The sequence below is a fragment of the Lissotriton helveticus genome, chromosome 2_1, assembly GCF_964261635.1.
Source record: "Lissotriton helveticus chromosome 2_1, aLisHel1.1, whole genome shotgun sequence".
Taxonomy (NCBI): Eukaryota; Metazoa; Chordata; class Amphibia; order Caudata; family Salamandridae; genus Lissotriton; species Lissotriton helveticus.
Window position 1 is genome coordinate 338,382,251 of NC_136059.1, and position 22,850 is coordinate 338,405,100.

A 22,850-nucleotide genomic window follows, 5' to 3' on the forward strand; every position below is an offset into this window, starting at 1 on the left:
TATATATATCATCCTGTCTGCTAGCATGGCGGCCATCAATCTATCAGTATCAATATAATGAACGATATGTTTGCAAAGCTATATGAACCATCAGGAAGTGCAATTACACATGTATTTTTGTAGAGATTTGAATACACCTTGATCACTGAGTGGGCCAGCCCACCCTGCCCTACTCATAAGCAAGAAGCGATGTGTAACAACACTGCCCACTGCTGCACATCACATTTATACTACTGTGTCTAAAACAGTAGAAATGACTAGTGGAGATAACTCCACTTTAGCGGCAGTTGAGCAGAACTTCACCAATGTCAGTATTATTTGGATACCAGCGGATGGATGGGTTGATTGGCAGACTGTACGGTACATAAAAACACAAACTCATGTACAGATATAGAGACACAAAGATACACATCCAGAGAAATAGATAGCTAGATAGATAGATAGATAGATGATAGATAGATAGATAGATAGAATCAAAGGTACACGGAGACACCAGCAGAACAGAGACAATAAATGCAGAGCTATCAAGGCAGGTTCATAAAAATACACTTGGGCATACGGATATGTGTATAGACAAAACCAAACACACATACGTAGGTAGACTAATACATACTTAGGTAGGGAGATAGGTTAATGGTTATTACCTTGACCACTCACAACATAACAACAATGGAGCAACGACAATGAATCGACAATATTAAAATAATGACAAATGTAAAACGTGGAAAATTGACACGTGTGTACGAATATAAGCAGAACAGAACCGACACACAGGTAGATAGGTACACCGAAGATGCATAAAAAGATACACAAAGATAGATGTGTGGACATACACAGACCAAGAGACAAATAAACACACACATCACCTCTTCTACAATATAGTCAGAGAGCCCGCGGATATGGAAACATTACACACACATACGAACAGACAAAATCACCAATACACGAACTATACCAATATAGCCGAACATGCATATAATACGCATATGTTTACAAACATGCACGCATGGCTACATATGTGCTGTGCAAGACAAACACTGAAAAACAATGCAGTAATATTAAGGCAAAACGACCGGGTAAATGCAAACACTTGCATTAACCTACGTCACATGCACATACATAACCAAGACATCATATGTTCGAAGTAACAGACATTCGCTTGTGACTCACGCCTGCTCACACATACACAGCAGGCACCATTACACACACGCACGGAAGGCAGACACGCACGCCATCAGCGCAGCACCGGAGCCCACGCACAGCAGCTGAAATACGACGAGAACACCGGGGCCGTGGGGTCCACGCACAGCGGCGCACGCCTCGCTCACGCGCGGTAATGACACCGCACGCAGGTAAACAGGGCTGCGAGAACAGGTTTAGCCGGAGCACTCACCCCTTCCTGGCTGCCGCGATCCATGCCGGTTCACAGGCTTCTCCTTGCCGTTGGGGGGCTTGATTCCCGGTCTGTGAGTCCCTTGACAAGACCGCGAGCCGCGGGGTACCGGGGCTCTCCTGGGCCGGGCTTGGAAGGGGCTGCTCGGGGAGAACAAGCGCTGGGAAAGCCTGGGAGACCCGCAGCCGGATGCTCTGCGGCCGCCGTCTACTCTGTGAGGATTACAGCGAGCAGAGCGGCTCTCCTCAGCAGAGGCGGAGCCAGGCTTGCAACATTCATGTTCCTTGCTGCGGGCGAAACTGATTTTCTTCTGAACTCAAAATGTCCAGAGTTTGCCAGTAACCAGGGTTAAGGGGCAATTAACTTTCCAGAATGTGGGAAACAAATTAAAACATTTCAAATTGGGTGCATGTGATAAGAGTACATTACATACGTGAAGAAAAAATAATCACATGAGGAAAGTTATGTACTGACAATCAAATCTAGGCGCTTCTAGGGTAGGATGACCACCGGACACGGAGGCAAATTCTGCATTCAGGACCAAGGGTCAAAATTCAGGACAAAAGGCCAAGTTTACAAACACATCCAAGGAGAGGCTATAATACCCCACAACTTTATCAGTGCATTTCTTTACTGTTTTTTACACTGCACACTTTATTCACCTTGGTGTTTAAGTGATTGACTTTGGGTATGGTATATTTATGTAGCACATTATGTCATTGTTCAATAATAAATTAACGTCCTTGAACATTGTGTCAAGGGCATCACCCCTACCCAAGTCTATCCAATCTTTATTGTGGAGAAAGCAACAGCAAAAGTGATTATCTTTCTAAACATTATAAAATCCTTGGCAAACAGGTTGGGAAACATTAAGGTAAGTGACTATCTGCTAGTTTAGACAAGTTGAACAAAAACATTTAGCTTTTTCTTATCCACAGTGAAAAACAGGACCAAGTGTTTTGTCCCGACCATAGATTTACAAGAACTCCCAGGGGAGATTAGCTTCCTCAGGTTGAGTCTGCCGGGGAGGCATTGTTCCTACCACGGTGTGAGAAGTCTTCAAATGATTAAGCATGTCTCAATAAGTTGAGGGTAAAAGAACCCCTCAAAAACCTTTTGATGACCCACACTCCTAATTAAGCTTTTAATAAACATGAGGTCTGTGATGACCTAAAAAAATCCCTCAAGTGACTGTGCTTGTGTTGTATAGGATGAAAACAAGTTACTTACCTGTAACTTTGGTTCTCCAGTATTGGAAGCTTTCATAGATTCCCATGCTTGTATCTTTCCCCGTCGTCAGAATGGGAGTCCCCGGTATACATAAAATAGTAATAGAAACCATCACTAAAACAGAACCTAGGCCTAGGCCCATTCCTGTTTTGCAACCTGTCCACCTCTTTTTGTAAAAGAGACCAAAAAAAATGAACAACCAATCAGATTGGCCTCACCCCCTTGAAACCTCCTGAGAGAACCTCAGGTTTTCGTACCCGTTGTGTAATCAACCCACTGAAGATGGAAGGGGCTGAGCTTTCCCAGGGAAGGCGGGTGGGTCGCATGGGAATCTATGAAAGATTCCAATACTCGAGAACCAAAGTTACAGGTAAGTAACTTGTTCTTTTACTCCAGTATTGGAACTTTCATAGATTCCCATGCTTGTATCAGAGTAGCTAGCCGTTATCAGCCCATTTTTGGAACCATGAGTAATATAAAACTATGAACAAAGTCATAGTAAAAATATATCATAAAGACAGTTCCCATGGTCAACAACATACTTAGAAACTTCAAAAAACATAAACACATGCGGTTCAGTCAGTCAGTCATAAAATCTTTATTCGGCTATAACCAGCCATAAAAGAATGCATCACTTCATAATAAAAATACAATACAAGGATCCAATGTAAATGCCATAAACAAGGAAACAACTACAAGCGTAACACACATCAGCAACACAATTCATGATTGAGTTTCAACAATAATCACTTTGGGAAAAATAAATAGGATAAAAAGTCATTTTCCAACAATATTTTGTATCCGAACTGCGGAAGAAATATATTTATAAACCATTAGGCAAGTGAATTCGTCATTTAAAAGCTGAAGATGACAGAGGGCGGCCCGACATTTTCTAATATCTAGGAGTTTTAACAATAGTTTTAAAAAGGCACGTCTTTCATTAGTATACAATTTACAAAAAAACATAAAGTGCAATGTGCTCTGAGCTGATTCTGAGTCGCAGGGGCATAAATCTAATTTGGCATCAGAATATACATTTCGGGGATATGAAACCAACAGATGAGAGATTCCAAACCTGAACCTAATAAGATAATACAATTTGGCATGGTTAAGGTGAAGGGATAAATAAAACTCCACGCCTGGAGAACAGACTAGAAGTGAGTGGTCAACAACCCTTTTTTCGTTGTTTCCTGTATGTCTCTCAGAAAGCGCGAGTGAGCTAAAAAGTCCCTTTACAGCTTTGCCCTTGATGTTTTGGCAATATTCCCGGGATTCTTAAAACAATCCAACAATCCCAGAGTCTCCAGTTGTACCTTGACATAGGAGATCCATGGGATTTTACTCACCCATTCCAATTTTAAATAGTCTGTAATAATAGCGCGATTTAAAACTGCTGCTTCCTTCGCCCAAATGTTATGCCACAATAACAAAGGAGCCAAGTGTATACGAAAGGACAGGGGAATCACCCCAAGCTCACTATGACAAATAGTAGCAGCAGTGGATTTAGGAACACTCAGCAAGCGTTTCAAAAACATATTCTCAGCTCCCTGCAGACGTTCAACATTGCAAAAGCCCCAAACTCCAGCACCATACAGGGTGACAGTTACAAAAAGGGTGGTCGGTTACATAACATTTCCAAACGTTAATTTCATCTATGGTTGCTAAAAGGTACACACATAAACAGAATAAATATGGAACTGAATTTAATTCAGCTGTATAAAGTGATATCCAGTACTTTCACAGGTATTATATTTCATTTCATACAATACATGGCAATTGATGAAGTCATCATTCAATATAGTGCTCGGAGGGTGTCAAAGAAAAAGGGTTTGTTTTTTTGAATCAGTAGGGTAGGGTGTGGTTGGGATAGATTGAGGGACATAGAAAAGGAATTGTGTCCTGTGAACAATTCTGTATCAATCCGAGAACATTTCCAGTCTACAATAGATCACACGGTTCCCAATATAAACATTACACGGAGGTCATATATGGCTAATTCTGTTGTAGCGTGTATGTTGAAAATAATGTTGTCGACGTTTCGACCCCTATGGTAAGGGCAGGTGATACCTCAGTCTGGGGTCTTCATCAGGACTATAGAAATAGTGAGCACCTACGGAAATAGATACGCATATCACTCAGTAGGATGAATTAGAAATTAAAAATTAAAAAGGGCATCACTTGTTGGCCCACAAACAGGTGTACCTACATATATTATGGCGTTTGGAGACGTCCCACTTCAGTTGGAGACTCGCGCCGTTGGGGGTATTCTGTGGGAGAACAATTTGACATTAGGGAGGATGACGTTGGGCAGGTGAAGGAGGGATGGACCCTAAGGGAACCACCAACACTTACTAGATTCTTCTGCAGATGAGAACCAGATGAGTTGAGAATTAGCGTGGTTGAGATGAATCTGTGGGTACAAAATATGTATCCATGTGTATATATCCCAGTGGGAGGGTTAAACAGCACGTGAGAAGCTCGATAAATGGGTGTGGCGTTTAGCGACATGGACTTACTTGAAGGTCCCCTTCAATTGTGTCCATTAGTTGGTGTGGTGTAAATCAGACACCAGCTGGAAGAATTATTCAGGGAGAGGGTCTTGGTGTAGATCAATGATACCATCTGTAAGAATCAGAGAGACAGTGTTGGCTAGACTCTCTATGTACTCAAGTCGGCTTGTACAAACGGTGCTAGTTAATGAGGCTAAGACAGTTACTGATTCATTAGAGTATCTGTGTACTCAAGTCTGCTTGCACACACGGTGCTAGTTATTGAGGCTAAGATAGTTACTGAGGTCCCTTTGATTTCTTAGACAGAACGGGATCTGGGACTGAGATGGAAAGCATGAAGCGCATTGTACCCGTAGTGTCAGATCTTGTTTATCTGCTTCCACTGCTGTTGAAAAGAGAAGGGAAGCCCGTATACGCAGCCTCTCTATCTGACTCGCTAAGGCAGTTCTAGCTCAGCATACCTGTGGCTCTTCAGCGGGAGCCACCGGCGCTTGCACGGTGTGGCTAGAAATGCTCCGTGCAGTTACTGATTCCTTGGAGTATCTAAGTTCTCAAGTCAGCCTTTCCACAACATGCTAGTTATTGAGGCTAAAATAGTTACTGGAGTCCCTTTGATTCCTTAGACAGAACGGGATCTGGAACTGAATTGAAAAGCATGAAGCGCAATATATCTATGTCCGTTATTGGGGCTAAAATAGTTACTGGAGTCCCTTTGATTCCTTAGACAGAACGGGTTCTGGAACGCAATGTATCCATAGTGTCCGCTCTTGTTTATGTGCTTCCACTGCTGTTAAAAAGAGAGAGGGGCCGCCTGTGTTCGCTCTAACTGACTCGCTAAGGGAGTTCTAGCTTAGCGTACCTGTGGATCTGCTGGCGTTAATCATCAGCGGGAACCACCGGCGATAGCACGGTGTGGCTAGAAATGCTCCGTGCTGGGCAGGGGGCGTGCCTCTAGGGGCGTGTCGAGGCACCTCGCGGTGCCGCCGCTAGCTGCTGGCTCCGCGGATGTTTCCTCACTGCGCATGCGTGCTGACAGAAACATACTGTAATGTGAGAGCGGGCGAATCGCAGAGGCGCATGTGCGTGTAAAGAGACATCATCATTGCAGAGCGGTACAAAGAGTTAACACTAGCATATACAAAGGCATCATGTGCTTGTAATAGCGCATATGTGTTCACACAAACCTTATCGTTATGGAATAGTATATAGTTTCAAAAGGAATTAGCATTGACTTAAACATGTAATAACGCAGTAATTTTTACAGCATTCTCACACAATGTTCGTGAGTGGCAACATTAGATGTTAACAAGTTATCAGTTGTCATTAGCCAAACTCACTCCATATTAGATACACAAGAGGTCTCTTTCTATAAGATGTGTCACAGAATTTTGGTCACTACTGATATACACTGTGAAACACATCCTAGCAAGCCATTTTCTCTGCAAAGGGCATCATGTAAGTATCATTAATCAAGGGTCAGATGTAAGTCCTGCTAATTGTGAGTAGGTCGCATCAAGTTCATTGAGACCATTGTCCACAGTGTCCAGTGTGTGCATCCATTTACATTCCCTCAAATTAAGTAGCGAATTCAGATCGCCCCCTCTTGGTCCAATCACAATTTTCTCAACCACCAGCCATTTGAATGATTCTGGAGTATGAGCTTTGGACACAAAATGCTCGACCAAGGGGGAACCTGGTCTTTGACATCTTATACGACTACAGTGTTGAAGAATTTGTTTCTTTACATGTTGTTTTGTTTGTCCAATATATACCAGGTCACAAGGACATACAATGGCATAGATCACGTCACTCGTGTTACAATTAGTCATGGATTTAAGAATCACCTTGTGGTTCCGATAGTTCCATACCTTGGTCTCTAAGGTGAGTGGGCAGGCTTTACACTTAGTGCATTTAAAGTGACCAACTACTTGGGGAAGGTTCCAGATGCTCTGTAGGGTAGGTGGAGCTGGAGTTTCCAAAAGCGAACACACTACTTTATCCCTGATATTCTTTGCCTTTTTGAAAGCGTGCATCGGAGTTTCTTTGTGATCAATGACATCTGATACCATATTCCAGTGTTTGTTAACCGCCTTCTTGATCAAGTTGCTCTTTGTACAAAACGTAGTGACACAGACAATCCTGTCTGGATTGGCAAGGCGTTCTCTTGGTTTCAGCAGATCTTCACGTGGGCTGAACCAAGCCCTCTTTCTTGCCCTTGTCACCAGTCGTCTCGGATATCCCCTTTCCATCAGTCTACCGATCAGGAGGTCCGACTCCAAAAAATAATCTTCTTTGAGCGAGCAATTTCTCCTCACCCGGAGGAACTGGCCAAATGGTAGATTGTCACCTAGACTTCTTGTATGATGGCTCGAGTACCGTAGCAGGCTATTTCTTTCCGTGGGCTTACGGAGGAGGGTGGTCTAAAGATGTCCATCTTGAGCCTTAATGCTGATGTCTAGGAAATCGATAGAGGTTCTACTCATATTCATAGTGAATTGAATGTCTTGGGATTGAATATTCAACCATGTGAAAAATGAGTTCAGTTCAGCTTCGTTTCCAGTCCACAACATCAGCACATCATCGATGTACCGTCGCCACATCCAAATGTTGTTTTCATATGGATTTCTAGATGTCAAGATGTAGTCCTGTTCATATTCCGCCATGTATAGTATGGCCAGGTCAGGAGCGAAGGCTGCCCCCATCGCTACTCCCTTGCTCTGGAAAAAGAATTCATCTTGGAATACGAAGAAATTTTTCTTCATTGCCACCTCCAGGAGCTCAATGATGAAGTCCGTTGGTACCTGAGTTGGTTGGATTCTTCTGTCCAGTGCCTTTCTCATTGTTGCCAACGCCGGGTCTTGAGGAATGCTTGTATATAGTGACACTATATCAAGCGTTACTAGTAGTTGTTTATCCTGGTCAAATGCGATGTCATCTACCTGATTGATGATTTGCATGGTATCACGGACATAAGTGGGGGTCCCCGCTGCTAGTGGTTTCAAGAAAGTGTCAATATATTTGCATAGGGGTTCGAGCAGGGAGCCACAGCCCGATACAATGGGGCGTCCCGGCGGTTTTGTCATGTTCTTATGAATCTTTGGTAGTGTATAAATTGTTGGGGTTCTCGGCTGTGCGACATTCAGATATTCATATTCCTTAGTGCTCAGAAAGCCCGACTCCTTGACTCTTCCTGTGATCTCTTGAATCTGCCTTCTGATATCCCTGGTGGGGTTGGTGTTACTCACAGTATAGCTTACCCCGTCTCGAAGTTGGGAATAAATTTCTTCTTTGTATTGTTGGACATCCTGTAGGACAATTGCCCCACCCTTGTCCACAGGTTTAATCACAAGTAGTTTATTGTTCCTCAAGGTCTCCAAGGCTAGTCTTTTGCCTTGAGTAATGTTATGCTGTACATAGGAGCGTGTGGTGCAAATATTCATCACATCTCTCATCACCATACTTTCATATGCAAGGATCCTATGTGATGTCTGATGAGCTTTGGGAGTAAATGTCGAGGGAGGTCTTAATCCGGTCACTGAGGTTGTAGTCGGGGATGGCGAATGCATAAAGAAATATTTTAGTCGGATCTTGCGGAAGAAGCGAGTTAACTCAGATCGCATGTTGAATTGGTTGGGGTAAGAGGTGGGTACAAATGACAACCCCTTGTTCAACACGCTGGATTCTTCCGGTGTCAGAACATGTTGAGAGAGATTGACTATAGGGCTGGATTGTCTCACCATCTGTACGTCTTGCGTCTCGTGCTGATTTCTCCATGGCCCCCCGGTTGGAAACGGACCTGTTTCTGTGGATGGTCTTGGGGGTGTCCACCTTCCCATTGACGTTGAGTGTTTCCACCTCTTGCTCGAGTTGGCCATGTCTGTCCTCTGCCTCTGTTCGGGTAATTGCCTCTCCCTCGGGGCGGTCGCCATGGGGTCCCCCCTAAAAAAGGCCGCCAATCAGGCTGGGGTTGATACCACTGGTCCTGGTAGCCGTCGTAAGAGGTAGGTCCCGGCGTGCCCGAGTCGCTGCCTGAGCTATATGAGGAATCGGAAAAATTGGTGAATTTCCTCCTGCCCCGGTAACCACCTCTTCCCCTGTTGGTAAATCTTCCTTGAGTATCTTGGTTGTAGTAATCTTCTGACAAGTAAGGATAAGTCTTCTTCTTATCGTAGTTGGCGATATCCTTGCTTAGTTTGTCCAGTTTTTTGGATTGAGCTTCAACATCAAAGTCATTGAGAGTCTTTTTCAGTTTGTCTAAGGTGTCTCGTGCGTTGGCAAATGCACTATGGCTCTTTATCTCTGCCTTAAGTAAGTCGATCTCATTCATAAGAGTTTCTACCTGTATTTTAGCTGTGTCTATGCCCAACACCATCCAATGGCGCGAGCAGGTGTTTGCCACAAAACTAAATCCCTCCTTAAATTTAGGGTTGTCTACAAATATCGCTGGTTCATTTCTGACTTGGAGTCCTGTAGGTATTACATTGGCCTGCAGATATTGAGTCAGGGCATATCCATGAAGTCTAGTACGGACCAATTTTTTCTCAAGTCTTTCCAACTTGACGATCTTTTCATTAAGTGATTGATCCAAGAGTGTGGTCTTTGTGGATAGAAATGCCTGCCCCGTTTCTCCTTCCAAAAGACTTTATATATATTCTTCAGTGTATGATAGGGTTTCACGGTCACTCATGATATACCCTAATTAGTGATTTATAAGTAAATAACCCTCGCAGGTGTGCACCTGCTAGTGAGAGTGGTAGGTAATAACGGGGTAAACCCTTTATTCACCGACCTGGGTCAACATGTAGTTACAAAAAGGGTGGTCGGTTACATAACATTTCCAAACGTTAATTTCATCTATGGTTGCTAAAAGGTACACACATAAACAGAATAAATATGGAACTGAATTTAATTCAGCTGTATAAAGTGATATCCAGTACTTTCACAGGTATTATATTTCATTTCATACAGTACATGGCAAATGATGAAGTCATCATTCAATATAGTGCTCGGAGGGTGTCAAAGAAAAAGGTTTTTTTTTTTTTAATCAGTAGGGTAGGGTGTGGTTGGGATAGATTGAGGGACATAGAAAAGGAATTGTGTCCTGTGAACAATTCTGTATCAACCCGAGAACATTTCCAGTCTACAATAGATCACACGGTTCCCAATATAAACACTACACGGAGGTCATATATGGCTAATTCTGTTGTAGCGTGTATGTTGAAAATAATGTTGTCGACGTTTCGACCCCTATGGTAAGGGCAGGTGATACCTCAGTCTGGGGTCTTCATCAGGACTATAGAAATAGTGAGCACCTACGGAAATAGATACGCATATCCCTCAGTAGGATGAATTAGAAATTAAAAATTAAAAAGGGCATCACTTGTTGGCCCACAAACAGGTGTACCTACATATATTATGGCGTTTGGAGACGTCCCACTTCAGTTGGAGACTCGCGCCGTTGGGGGTATTCTGTGGGAGAACAATTAGACATTAGGGAGGATGACGTTGGGCAGGTGAAGGAGGGATAGACCCTAGGGGAACCACCAACACTTACTAGCACGGAGCATTTCTAGCCACACCGTGCTATCGCCAGTGGTTCCCGCTGATGATTAACGCCAGCAGATCCACAGGTACGCTAAGCTAGAACTCCCTTAGCGAGTCAGTTAGAGCGAACACGGGCTGCCCCTCTCTCTTTTTAACAGCAGTGGAAGCACATAAACAAGAGCTGACACTATGGATACATTGCGTTCCAGAACCCGTTCTGTCTAAGGAATCAAAGGGACTCCAGTAACTATTTTAGCCCCAATAACGGACATAGATATATTGCGCTTCATGCTTTTCAATTCAGTTCCAGATCCCGTTCTGTCTAAGGAATCAAAGGGACTCCAGTAACTATTTTAGCCTCAATAACTAGCATGTTGTGGAAAGGCTGACTTGAGAACTTAGATACTCCAAGGAATCAGTAACTGCACGGAGCATTTCTAGCCACACCGTGCAAGCGCCGGTGGCTCCCGCTGAAGAGCCACAGGTATGCTGAGCTAGAACTGCCTTAGCGAGTCAGATAGAGAGGCTGCGTATACGGGCTGCCCTTCTCTTTTCAACAGCAGTGGAAGCAGATAAACAAGATCTGACACTACGGGTACAATGCGCTGCATGCTTTCTATCTCAGTCCCAGATCCCGTTCTGTCTAAGAAATCAAAGGGACCTCAGTAACTATCTTAGCCTCAATAACTAGCACCGTGTGTGCAAGCTGACTTGAGTACACAGATACTCTAATGAATCAGTAACTGTCTTAGCCTCATTAACTAGCACCGTTTGTACAAGCCGACTTGAGTACATAGAGAGTCTAGCCAACACTGTCTCTCTGATTCTTACAGATGGTATGATTGATCTACACCAAGACCCTCTCCCTGAATAATTCTTCCAGCTGGTGTCTGATTTACACCACACCAACTAATGGACACAATTGAAGGGGACCTTCAAGTAAGTCTATGTCGCTAAACGCCACACCCATTTATCGAGCTTCTCACGTGCTGTTTAACCCTCCCACTGGGATATATACACATGGATACATATTTTGTACCCACAGATTCATCTCAACCACGCTAATTCTCAACTCATCTGGTTCTCATCCGCAGAAGAATCTAGTAAGTGTTGGTGGTTCCCCTAGGGTCCATCCCTCCTTCACCTGCCCAACGTCATCCCCCCTAATGTCAAATTGTTCTCCCACAGAATACCCCCAACGGCGCGAGTCTCCAACTGAAGTGGGACGTCTCCAAACGCCATAATATATGTAGGTACACCTGTTTGTGGGCCAACAAGTGATGCCCTTTTTAATTTTAATTTCTAATTCATCCTACTGAGTGATATGCGTATCTATTTCCGTAGGTGCTCACTATTTCTATAGTCCTGACGAAGACCCCAGACTGAGGTATCACCTGCCCTTAACATAGGGGTCGAAACGTCGACAACATTATTTTCAACATACACGCTACAACAGAATTAGCCATATATGACCTCCGTGTAATGTTTATATTGGGAACCGTGTGATCTATTGTAGACTGGAAATGTTCTCGGATTGATACAGAATTGTTCACATGACACAATTCCTTTTCTATGTCCCTCAATCTATCCCAACCACACCCTACCCTACTGATTAAAAAAAAAAAAACCTTTTTCTTTGACACCCTCCGAGCACTATATTGAATGATGACTTCATTAATTGCCATGTATTGTATGAAATGAAATATAATACCTGTGAAAGTACTGGATATCACTTTATACAGCTGAATTAAATTCAGTTCCCTATTTATTCTGTTTATGTGTGTACCTTTTAGCAACCATAGATGAAATTAACGTTTGGAAATGTTATGTAACCGACCACCCTTTTTGTAACTACATGTTGACCCAGGTCGGTGAATAAAGGGTTTACCCCGTTATTACCTACCATACAGGGTGACAGCACACGTACGTGCTTTATAGATTTCAGTCATTACCTTAATGGGTTGGGAGCCTAGTTTTTTTGTAAACCTGAAAATTGCCTCCAAGCTTTGATTAAAACCCCCTGATCTTTGACTCTAACAGATGAGATCAGGTATTTTTTGATTCGAAAAGACTTCCCAGATAAGAGAAAGTGGGCACATAAAGCAATTTCTCATTATTTATGAAACATGTCTTTAGCGTTGCAGGGGATTTGCCCACCACCATGATGTGAGATTTAGCTACATTTGTCTTCAGGCCAAGGTCATCCATAAAATTATTAAAACTAATTAAAAGCCTTTGCAACCCCACTCCAGTTCTGGACATTAGGACAGAATCGTCTGCATATAATAACGCTGGTAACAACCTGCCACCTATCTGAGGAGCATCCACATTCCTGGTTTTAATGTGGCTCTCTAGGTCATTTATATACTGACAGAATAATAATGGGGCAAGCACGCAGCCATGTCATACCCCGCGGTTCATCTCAATTGGAGCTGCGAGTTCCTCAACTGATCCATAACGTACCCTCCCCGTGACATCCCAATGCATTGCTGCTAGGAAGTGCACAATTAATTCAACAACAACAAGGGACCCCAATATTAGTCAGCAGGGACCTCGGGGAGCATACTTTTATCAAACAACATTGGTCCCCAGCATAGGAAACTTTCAGCACAAAATGAAATATAGACAGAGTCAATCTATATTTTAGAAGGACATGTCCAGCCGGACAGAGGTCTTTCAGAGATTTTACTCAAGATTCATGTATTAAATCACACGAAGTACCTTCCAACTATCCGCCAGTGTGGACCACAAGCCTGTGTCCAGTATTAACCGAGCAAGTACATAGGGTTGATATAAACAGCAAAGAAGGGCTTTTTAAGGCAAATCAAGTACTCTACCAACAATACAATTGTACAGAGTATCACAACTAAGCACTACACATCCTATAGTAATCACAGTTTAGTTTTCGTGCTTATGAGGTCGACGGCGTTTCGGACCCTTAGTAAATCACAGGGTCCATCATCAGGACAATTACAATGAAAAGCCTTAACGTTTTTTGAGCCTCTAAAATGCCTAAAGGGGGGAAAAGGAAATATGTACATTAAGTTTACATGAACACTGTCTACAGAGGTACAATTGTGACATGTATGCGGCCAGTGAGCAATCCAACAGTAGTAGGGTGTACTGGATTTATAAACGAACTGGGGTGGTGTGCACAGGTTTGGGGTGACCCACGAATATGCAGGGAGTGGGAGGACGACGTGATTTGTGACAATAACGTAGAGATTGGGAGGAGGAGGACCTTGTGTCAATACGGTAGTGAAAGTGCTAAGTGAGGCGGACTGCGTGGTCGAGTCCGTTGTGACTTAAAACAATACCGCAGTGATTTCAGGAGGGTTAACAATGGCAGTATGCTGCTTACCGAAGTGCCTCAAGCGATAGAGGCTCGGTTCGAGGGTAGCGGATTCAAACAACGACCACCCTAAATAAACAAAATAAGGAGATGAGAAACGCGGCCAACCAGTCGGGGGCCCGAGGTTGATAAGGGAGGAGAGAGAGGGTAGAGAAGGTCCTATCTTACCACAGTCGGGCGGCGGGAGCCGCGGTACTCAGTGGTGTACGTGGGCTGCCAGGAGACCTAGGGGTCAAAAGGGGGAATAACTAAGGTATAGCGATAAACGGCGGAGGGCACGAATAACGGGGATCGGTGGAATCAACTTACCGGATTAGTCGGTAAAGAATCACTCTTCCTGGCGTGCTCACAGAGGAGTGGTGTGGCAAGCAATATAATCGATTGTGATAGGTCAGAGGAATCATAAAAATAAAAATAAAAGAAGGACTCTCATGGGCGCCATCTTAGGTCAGTGAAGGGGTAGGTGAGGGAGTGACTAAAAATAAAGATAGGACTATGGAGAGTAGTCCAGGGGGTGACGTGAAGAACTGGTGACATGCTTAAAAACAAGCATTTAAACATTACAATTAAAATTCATATTTACAACAGAATACACATATGACTTCATTCAGCACCAAGTTCTAAATAAGGGCAGTCCATTCATCTTGACGGTTAAGACCAGAGTTAAGACTGTCAGTCTTCAAGATCCATTTGAGTTCCTCTCTGTTCAGGAGGCGGGTGAGATCCCCACCCCTAGGTGGTATGATGATTTGGGAAATTACTGTCCAACGAATATCATTCTCCGAGTGTCCTTTCTCCAAGAAATGTTCCACCAATGGGGCATTAGGTGTTTTACACCGGATGCGGCTGCGGTGTTGGGATATCCTCAGCTTAATCTTCTGTTTAGTTTGGCCCACGTATATCATGTTGCATGGGCAAAAAATGGCATACACAATGTTCTGACTGTTGCAATTCGTGAATGTTTTTAGTACATTTCTCAAATTTTTATACACAAATTCTTTGCCATCCACTGAGAAGTCACATACAACGCAAGAACCACACCGAGAGTGACCAAGGAGTGGGGGTAATTGCCAATGATCGTGAAGGGTTGTATTTCTAACAGATGGTAATGCAGCCCTAACCAGTTGGTCTCTGAGATTTATATTTTTCTTGAAGGCAAAGAGGGGAGTATCCCAGTTCAACACCCCTGAGTTCAAGATGTGCCAGTTCTTTTTGACACATTGTTTTACACGGTTGGAAATTGGAGAGTAGGTAGTAACACACACCAATTTATCAGCCGGTTGTTTGGGTTTGGGTTCAAGGAGGGTTTCACGAGGGCAGTACCATGCTCTTTTCATAGAGTTCTTAATCAATCGCCTTGGGTACCCTCTAAACTTAAGTTTCTCTGATAATGTTTTTGCCTCAGAAAAATAATCTTCCTTTTTATAGCAATTTCTCCTCAATCGCAAGACCTGGGAGTATGGCAGACTGTCCCTTAGAGCCCGAGGGTGACAGCTGTCATTGCGTAGTAACGTGTTTCTCTCCGTTGATTTACGGAACAGGGAGGTATAAAGAATCCCTTCTTGGTGTTGAATATTTATTTATTTATTTATTTATTTATTCAAAGTTTTATATAGCGCGAACAGGATCCTTACAGATATCAGAGCGCTTCACAAAGACAGGGTAGGGGCAGTAGGAGTCAACAGAGATAATGGGAACAGTATAATAATCAATAACATGGTACTAACAGGGATAATAATAATATACATAAAACCAATCAATATACAATCAGGTAAGGAAGTAATATATATGTGTATCATATCTTGGTCGGTAGTAAGAGAGTAGCGTAGTAGTGTCCCCTACAGGTAGAGTATAGTGTATAGTGCCAAAGGATAGAGGTGAGCAGTGATACAAAGCAATGCAAAGTCTCTGAACCAACATCTATAACGATCAGGAGATCTTGGCCAGAAGGATGGTTTTCACCTCTTTCTTGAAGAGTGCAGTGGAGGAGATCAGCCTGGTTTCCGGAGGGAGCGCATTCCAGATCCTGGGTGCCATTCCTGAGAAGGACCGCTTGTATGTTTTCACTTTCCGGAATCTCCGTGGTTTCAGGAGTAGATTTTTTGTACTCCTATTGGATCTCGCACCTCCTGATATAGACAACTTTTGAGCGAGGTAGTTGGGTGCCTTGTGGTGCACGGCCGCGTGTGTCATAACTGCAATTTTTAGCTGTATTCTGGCTTCAAAAGGCAGCTATTTTAGAGACTTTAAGTCTGGGGATATGTGCGAGTGCTTTCTTGAGCCAGTAATGAGTCTCGCGGCAGCGTTCAGGGAGGCTCTTAGGGGTGCTGTTGTGGATAGCAGGAGACCGCTGAGGGCCGCAATTCCGTAGTCTATTCGAGGGATGACTAAAGCTTGTACAGCAGTTTGGAAGTCTTTGGCCGGGAGGAAGGGTTTAATTTTCCTCAGCGTGTTAATTTGGAAATTAGCTGCTTTTGTGGCTTTGCTGACGTGCTGCTGCATGTTGAGCTTGGCGTCGAGTGTGATGCCTAGGGATTTCGCCGAGTCCACGATGGTAGGTTGGACATTGAGTGCTGTTAGGTTGTTGAGCCAGGTTTGGGTGGTGGAGATTTTCGCCGGGGGTGAGATGAGTAGGAACTCAGTTTTCAGAGCATTTAGTTTGAGGTGATTATCGGCCAGCCAAGATTGGGTGTTAATAAGCGTGGAATTCAGATGTTTGATATCTTCCGGGGATTGTAACTTTAAATAGAGTTGTGTGTCATCGGCGTACATATGGAATTGAACATTGGATGCTTGGAGCAAGGTGGCGAGCGGTTCCATGACGAGGTTGAACAGTGTAGGGGAGAGGGTGGATCCTTGTGGAACACCTAGATCTGCAGGCACAGGTGTAGACAGCACATTGTCGATCTTGAACCTCTGAGACCAGTTGTGAAGGAAGGACGAAAACCAATTGAGAACAGTTCCCGATAGCCCCATTCTAGTACTTAGCAGCTCCAGCAAGTTCTCATGTTTGACCGTGTCAAATGCTGACGAGAGGTCAAGAAGGATGAGGAGGCAGGACTCATTGCGATCCAGAATTTGGAGGGCGTCATCAATTATGTGTGTCATAGCAGTTTCCGTGCTATGTTTCGCTCTGAAGCCTGATTGATGAGGGTTGAGGAGGTCAAATTGATCAATGTGTTTTGTTAGTTGGAGTTGGACACATTTCTCCAGCAGTTTGGCCAGGGTGGGGATATTGGTGATGGGCCGATAGTTGTTTAGGTCGGACGGATCAGCTGTAGGTTTCTTGAGTATAGGCGTGACTTGCCCCACCTTAAGGGAGTCTGGAATGTGGCCTTGTTGCAAAGAGCTGTTGATGATCTTGGTCCAGAGAGGGAGGAGCAAGGGGATAAAGTCTTTTACAGCATTAGCCGGTAGAGGGTCTGTGAGGTGATTAGAGGGCTTCAAGGTGCAGAGCAGTTTGTGTATTGCTTCTTCCGAGTAGGTGTCGAAGTAAAGCCAGGATGCCTTGTTTTTAGGTTGAGTGTCTGCCATTCTGGTGCGGTTGGGGTATCGGCTTACATCCATGATGAGGTCATTTCTTATGTTGTCAGTCTTTAGTTTAAAGAAAGCAGAGAAGGCTTCACAGTGTGGGATGTCATTTGTTGTGCTGTTTGATTGTGCGGGTTGTGCCTTTGTTTGGGTCTTGATTAGCTCGAACAGCTTTCTTGGCCTGTTCTTCGCTCGATTTAAATCAAGAAAAGAAATACAGTTTGAGTTATGAGTGATGGTGAAAGTAAGGCCATTACAATTGTGATTTAGCCAATGTAGGAGGCCTTGGAGCTCAAGGACAGTGCCACCCCAGATTAAAAAGATATCGTCTATATATCTCTTCCACGTGTTAAGTCCTAGGTAAAAGGGGTTGGTGGGAGACAAGATAGTGTTAGTCTCCAACCAATCCATGTACACTATTGCCAGGGTGGGGGCAAAAATAGCCCCCATGGATGTCCCCCTTACCTGTTGGTAGTACTGGGAATCGTACATGAAGAAGTTTTGGGTTAGACTGATTTCTAAGAGTTGTATAATAAATAGGGTGGGAACTCTGTGGGGACAAGGCCTGGTATCGAGAATTCTTTCCATCACCAACAGGGAGTCTCTCTGAGGTATGTTCGTATACAGAGACTCGACGTCTAGAGTACACAAGGTCTCTGTTTCAGGATCAAATGCATGATTTTCTATGATGTTTATCATATGCATACTATCTCTGATATAGCACTGAGTTGTTGGTACAAAGTCCTTTAGAAAATGGTTGACGTAATGGCCCAGTGGTTCTAATACCGAGCCACAGCCTGACACTATCGGCCTACCTGGGGGGTTTTCAAGTCTTTTATGGATCTTCGGTAAAGTGTAGATCACTGGTATCCTGGGGTTGGTGGTGTTCAAAAAGTTATACTCATGTTGGCTAATGATGCCATTAGACATGGCGTCTGTAGTAAGGCGCCTGATAAGAGTCTGTAATTCCTTTGTAGGATTCCAAGGTAGCTTACAATAATGATCAGTATTTGAAACCTGACGTAGTAATTCCTCTTTGTAATTATCAATGTCCTGTAGGACAATGCCTCCACCCTTGTCAGCAGGTTTAATTATTAGCTGGTTGTTGTTTTTCAGAGTGGAAATGGCGTTCTTTTCTTCAATTGAAATGTTAAACGGTATGAAGAGATGGGATTTTTCTAACTCAGAGATTTCTTTGAGAATAACCTTCTCAAAGGTGACAATTTCTCTTGGTATCATGCCGGTGGTAGGGGAAAAGGTGGATGGTGGCCTAAAAGGTGTTACAGTGATTTTAGGTTCAGATGGATTAAGTTCAAAAAAGGAACGCAATCTTAATTTACGGAAGAAGGCCATCAGTTCGGATTGCAGGTCCAAGAAATTTGGGTAGGTAGCCGGGACAAATGATAATCCTCTCTGGAGGAGTAATGATTCGTTGTCAGTAAGTAAGTGGTTGGAGATGTTAAAAATGGGTATAGGGTTAGGAGCACAATCAAGGTCTACCATTGGTAGAATTTGTGTCTCGTCTGACGTTCCCCGGGGGGATTGTGCCATCTCTGCTGTTGTTTGACCCTTCCTCTCTTTTGGGGTTCTGAGTTGCCTCTGGATAAAAAATGAGGGGGATTACGTTGTTGGCCACTACCTCCTTCTCCAGGATCGGAGCTATCAGAGGATTCTGCTGAAGAGTCCGTAAAGCCTACTACTGTATTCCTTTTATTGAAACGGCCCCAGGGTCTAGGGTTTTGCTGGTGTGGGTTAAAGTTACGGTTAAGATAAAAATCTTTCTGTAGATACGGATAAGCACGTTCCAGGGAGAAAAATGTAATGTCCTTCTTTACTTTATTAGATTTCTTGTTTTGTTCTATCCGGTAGAACTCAGCAACTGTTTTGTACTGCCCTCGTGAACCCCTCCTTGAACCCAAACCCAAACAACCGGCTGATAAATTGGTGTGTGTTACTACCTACTCTCCAATTTCCAACCGTGTAAAACAATGTGTCAAAAAGAACTGGCACATCTTAAACTCAGGGGTGTTGAACTGGGATACTCCCCTCTTTGCCTTCAAGAAAAATAAAAATCTCAGAGACCAACTGGTTAGGGCTGCATTACCATCTGTTAGAAATACAACCCTTCACGATCATTGGCAATTACCCCCACTCCTTGGTCACTCTCGGTGTGGTTCTTGCGTTGTATGTGACTTCTCAGTGGATGGCAAAGAATTTGTGTATAAAAATTTGAGAAATGTACTAAAAACATTCACGAATTGCAACAGTCAGAACATTGTGTATGCCATTTGTTGCCCATGCAACATGATATACGTGGGCCAAACTAAACAGAAGATTAAGCTGAGGATATCCCAACACCGCAGCCGCATCCGGTGTAAAACACCTAATGCCCCATTGGTGGAACATTTCTTGGAGAAAGGACACTCGGAGAATGATATTCGTTGGACAGTAATTTCCCAAATCATCATACCACCTAGGGGTGGGGATCTCACCCGCCTCCTGAACAGAGAGGAACTCAAATGGATCTTGAAGACTGACAGTCTTAACTCTGGTCTTAACCTTCAAGATGAATGGACTGCCCTTATTTAGAACTTGGTGCTGAATGAAGTCATATGTGTATTCTGTTGTAAATATGAATTTTAATTGTAATGTTTAAATGCTTGTTTTTAAGCATGTCACCAGTTCTTCACGTCACCCCCTGGACTACTCTCCATAGTCCTATCTTTATTTTTAGTCACTCCCTCACCTACCCCTTCACTGACCTAAGATGGCGCCCATGAGAGTCCTTCTTTTATTTTTATTTTTATGATTCCTCTGATCTATCACAATCGATTATATTGCTTGCCACACCACTCCTCTGTGAGCACGCCAGGAAGAGTGATTCTTTACCGACTAATCCGGTAAGTTGATTCCACCGATCCCCGTTATTCGTGCCCTCTGCCGTTTATCGCTATACCTTAGTTATTCCCCCTTTTGACCCCTAGGTCTCCTGGCAGCCGACGTACACCACTGAGTACCGCGGCTCCTGCCGCCCGACTGTGGTAAGATAGGACCTTCTCTACCCTCTCTCTCCTCCCTTATCAACCTCGGGCCCCCGACTGGTTGGCCGCGTTTCTCATCTTCTTATTTTGTTTATTTAGGGTGGTCGTTGTTTGAATCCGCTACCCTCGAACCGAGCCTCTATCGCTTGAGGCACTTCGGTAAGCAGCATACTGCCATTGTTAACCCTCCTGAAATCACTGCGGTATTGTTTTCAGTCACGACGGACTCGACCACGCAGTCCGCCTCACTTAGCACTTTCACTACCGTATTGACACAAGGTCCTCCTCCTCCCAATCTCTACGTTATTGTCACAAATCACGTCGTCCTCCCACTCCCTGCATATTCGTGGGTCACCCCAAACCTGTGCACACCACCCCAGTTCGTTTATAAATCCAGTACACCCTACTACTGTTGGATTGCTCACTGGCCGCATACATGTCACAATTGTACCTCTGTAGACAGTGTTCATGTAAACTTAATGTACATATTTCCTTTTCCCCCCTTTAGGCATTTTAGAGGCTCAAAAAACGTTAAGGCTTTTCATTGTAATTGTCCTGATGATGGACCCTGTGATTTACTAAGGGTCCGAAACGCCGTCGACCTCATAAGCACGAAAACTAAACTGTGATTACTATAGGATGTGTAGTGCTTAGTTGTGATACTCTGTACAATTGTATTGTTGGTAGAGTACTTGATTTGCCTTAAAAAGCCCTTCTTTGCTGTTTATATCAACCCTATGTACTTGCTCTGTTAGTACTGGACACAGGCTTGTGGTCCACACTGGCGGATAGTTGGAAGGTACTTCGTGTGATTTAATACATGAATCTTGAGTAAAATCTCTGAAAGACCTCTGTCCGGCTGGACATGTCCTTCTAAAATATAGATTGACTCTGTCTATATTTCATTTTTTGCTGAAAGTTTCCTATGCTGGGGGACCAATGTTGTTTGATAAAAGTATGCTCCCCGAGGTCCCTGCTGACTAATATTGGGGTCCCTTGTTGTTGTTGAATTAACTGTGCGCAATCGACTGATTGCAAGGGTTTCTTTATCCTTCCACTTCTCCTAAGTGGCCTTTGCCTCCCGGTACCAACAGCTGTGTACCTTTTTTCCCCTCCCTTTGTCCCTGTGTTATGTCTGACCCAGCACCCCTATACTCCCTTGAGTATATTAATAAAATCTGCGCAGGCCCTTCCTTGTTTGATACTCCAGATGCACCTTCCCCAACAGGGAACACTAGTCTACTAGAAGATCTAGAAAAACATAAGAAAAAACATGCCCGTTTTGAATTAATGATGCTCATGTTGACACAATATTTGAAATCTAACACCATTCCTCTTGGTTTACAAGTGAGAAATATTCCAGGAGTGTTTACCGACAACCCCAAATACATTACTGGTTTTAGCGGTATTGGCACTACTTGCTCCCGTCACTGGTTAGTGCTTGGTATTGAAACCGCGGTTGAGGAACTCACTAAACTCGATGAGATTATCAAAGATCTGGACAAACAGATCAAAGACGATAAAACCATTGTTGATACAAAGTCCTTATTAGAAAAAATTGACAAAACAGTTGCTGAGTTCTACCGGATAGAACAAAACAAGAAATCTAATAAAGTAAAGAAGGACATTACATTTTTCTCCCTGGAACGTGCTTATCCGTATCTACAGAAAGATTTTTATCTTAACCGTAACTTTAACCCACACCAGCAAAACCCTAGACCCTGGGGCCGTTTCAATAAAAGGAATACAGTAGTAGGCTTTACGGACTCTTCAGCAGAATCCTCTGATAGCTCCGATCCTGGAGAAGGAGGTAGTGGCCAACAACGTAATCCCCCTCATTTTTTATCCAGAGGCAACTCAGAACCCCAAAAGAGAGGAAGGGTCAAACAACAGCAGAGATGGCACAATCCCCCCGGGGAACGTCAGACGAGACACAAATTCTACCAATGGTAGACCTTGATTGTGCTCCTAACCCTATACCCATTTTTAACATCTCCAACCACTTACTTACTGACAACGAATCATTACTCCTCCAGAGAGGATTATCATTTGTCCCGGCTACCTACCCAAATTTCTTGGACCTGCAATCCGAACTGATGGCCTTCTTCCGTAAATTAAGATTGCGTTCCTTTTTTGAACTTAATCCATCTGAACCTAAAATCACTGTAACACCTTTTAGGCCACCATCCACCTTTTCCCCTACCACCGGCATGATACCAAGAGAAATTGTCACCTTTGAGAAGGTTATT

The 22,850-nt window shown here is 43.7% G+C and overlaps 1 protein-coding gene across 2 annotated transcripts in view; it reads right to left on the reverse strand.

The window, feature by feature from the left end:
* Positions 1 to 1,643, reverse strand: part of LOC144817963 (prolactin receptor-like) — a 552,158-nt gene extending 550,515 nt beyond the window's left edge. The window contains exon 1 of one of the 2 annotated variants that reach the window (XM_078674935.1): positions 1,394 to 1,643. The gene's annotated coding sequence lies outside the window, so the exon portion shown is untranslated. The remainder of the gene's footprint in view (positions 1 to 1,393) is intronic. The other variant, XM_078674936.1, reaches the window with a different exon arrangement.
* Between the last annotated feature and the right edge of the window lie 21,207 nt (positions 1,644 to 22,850).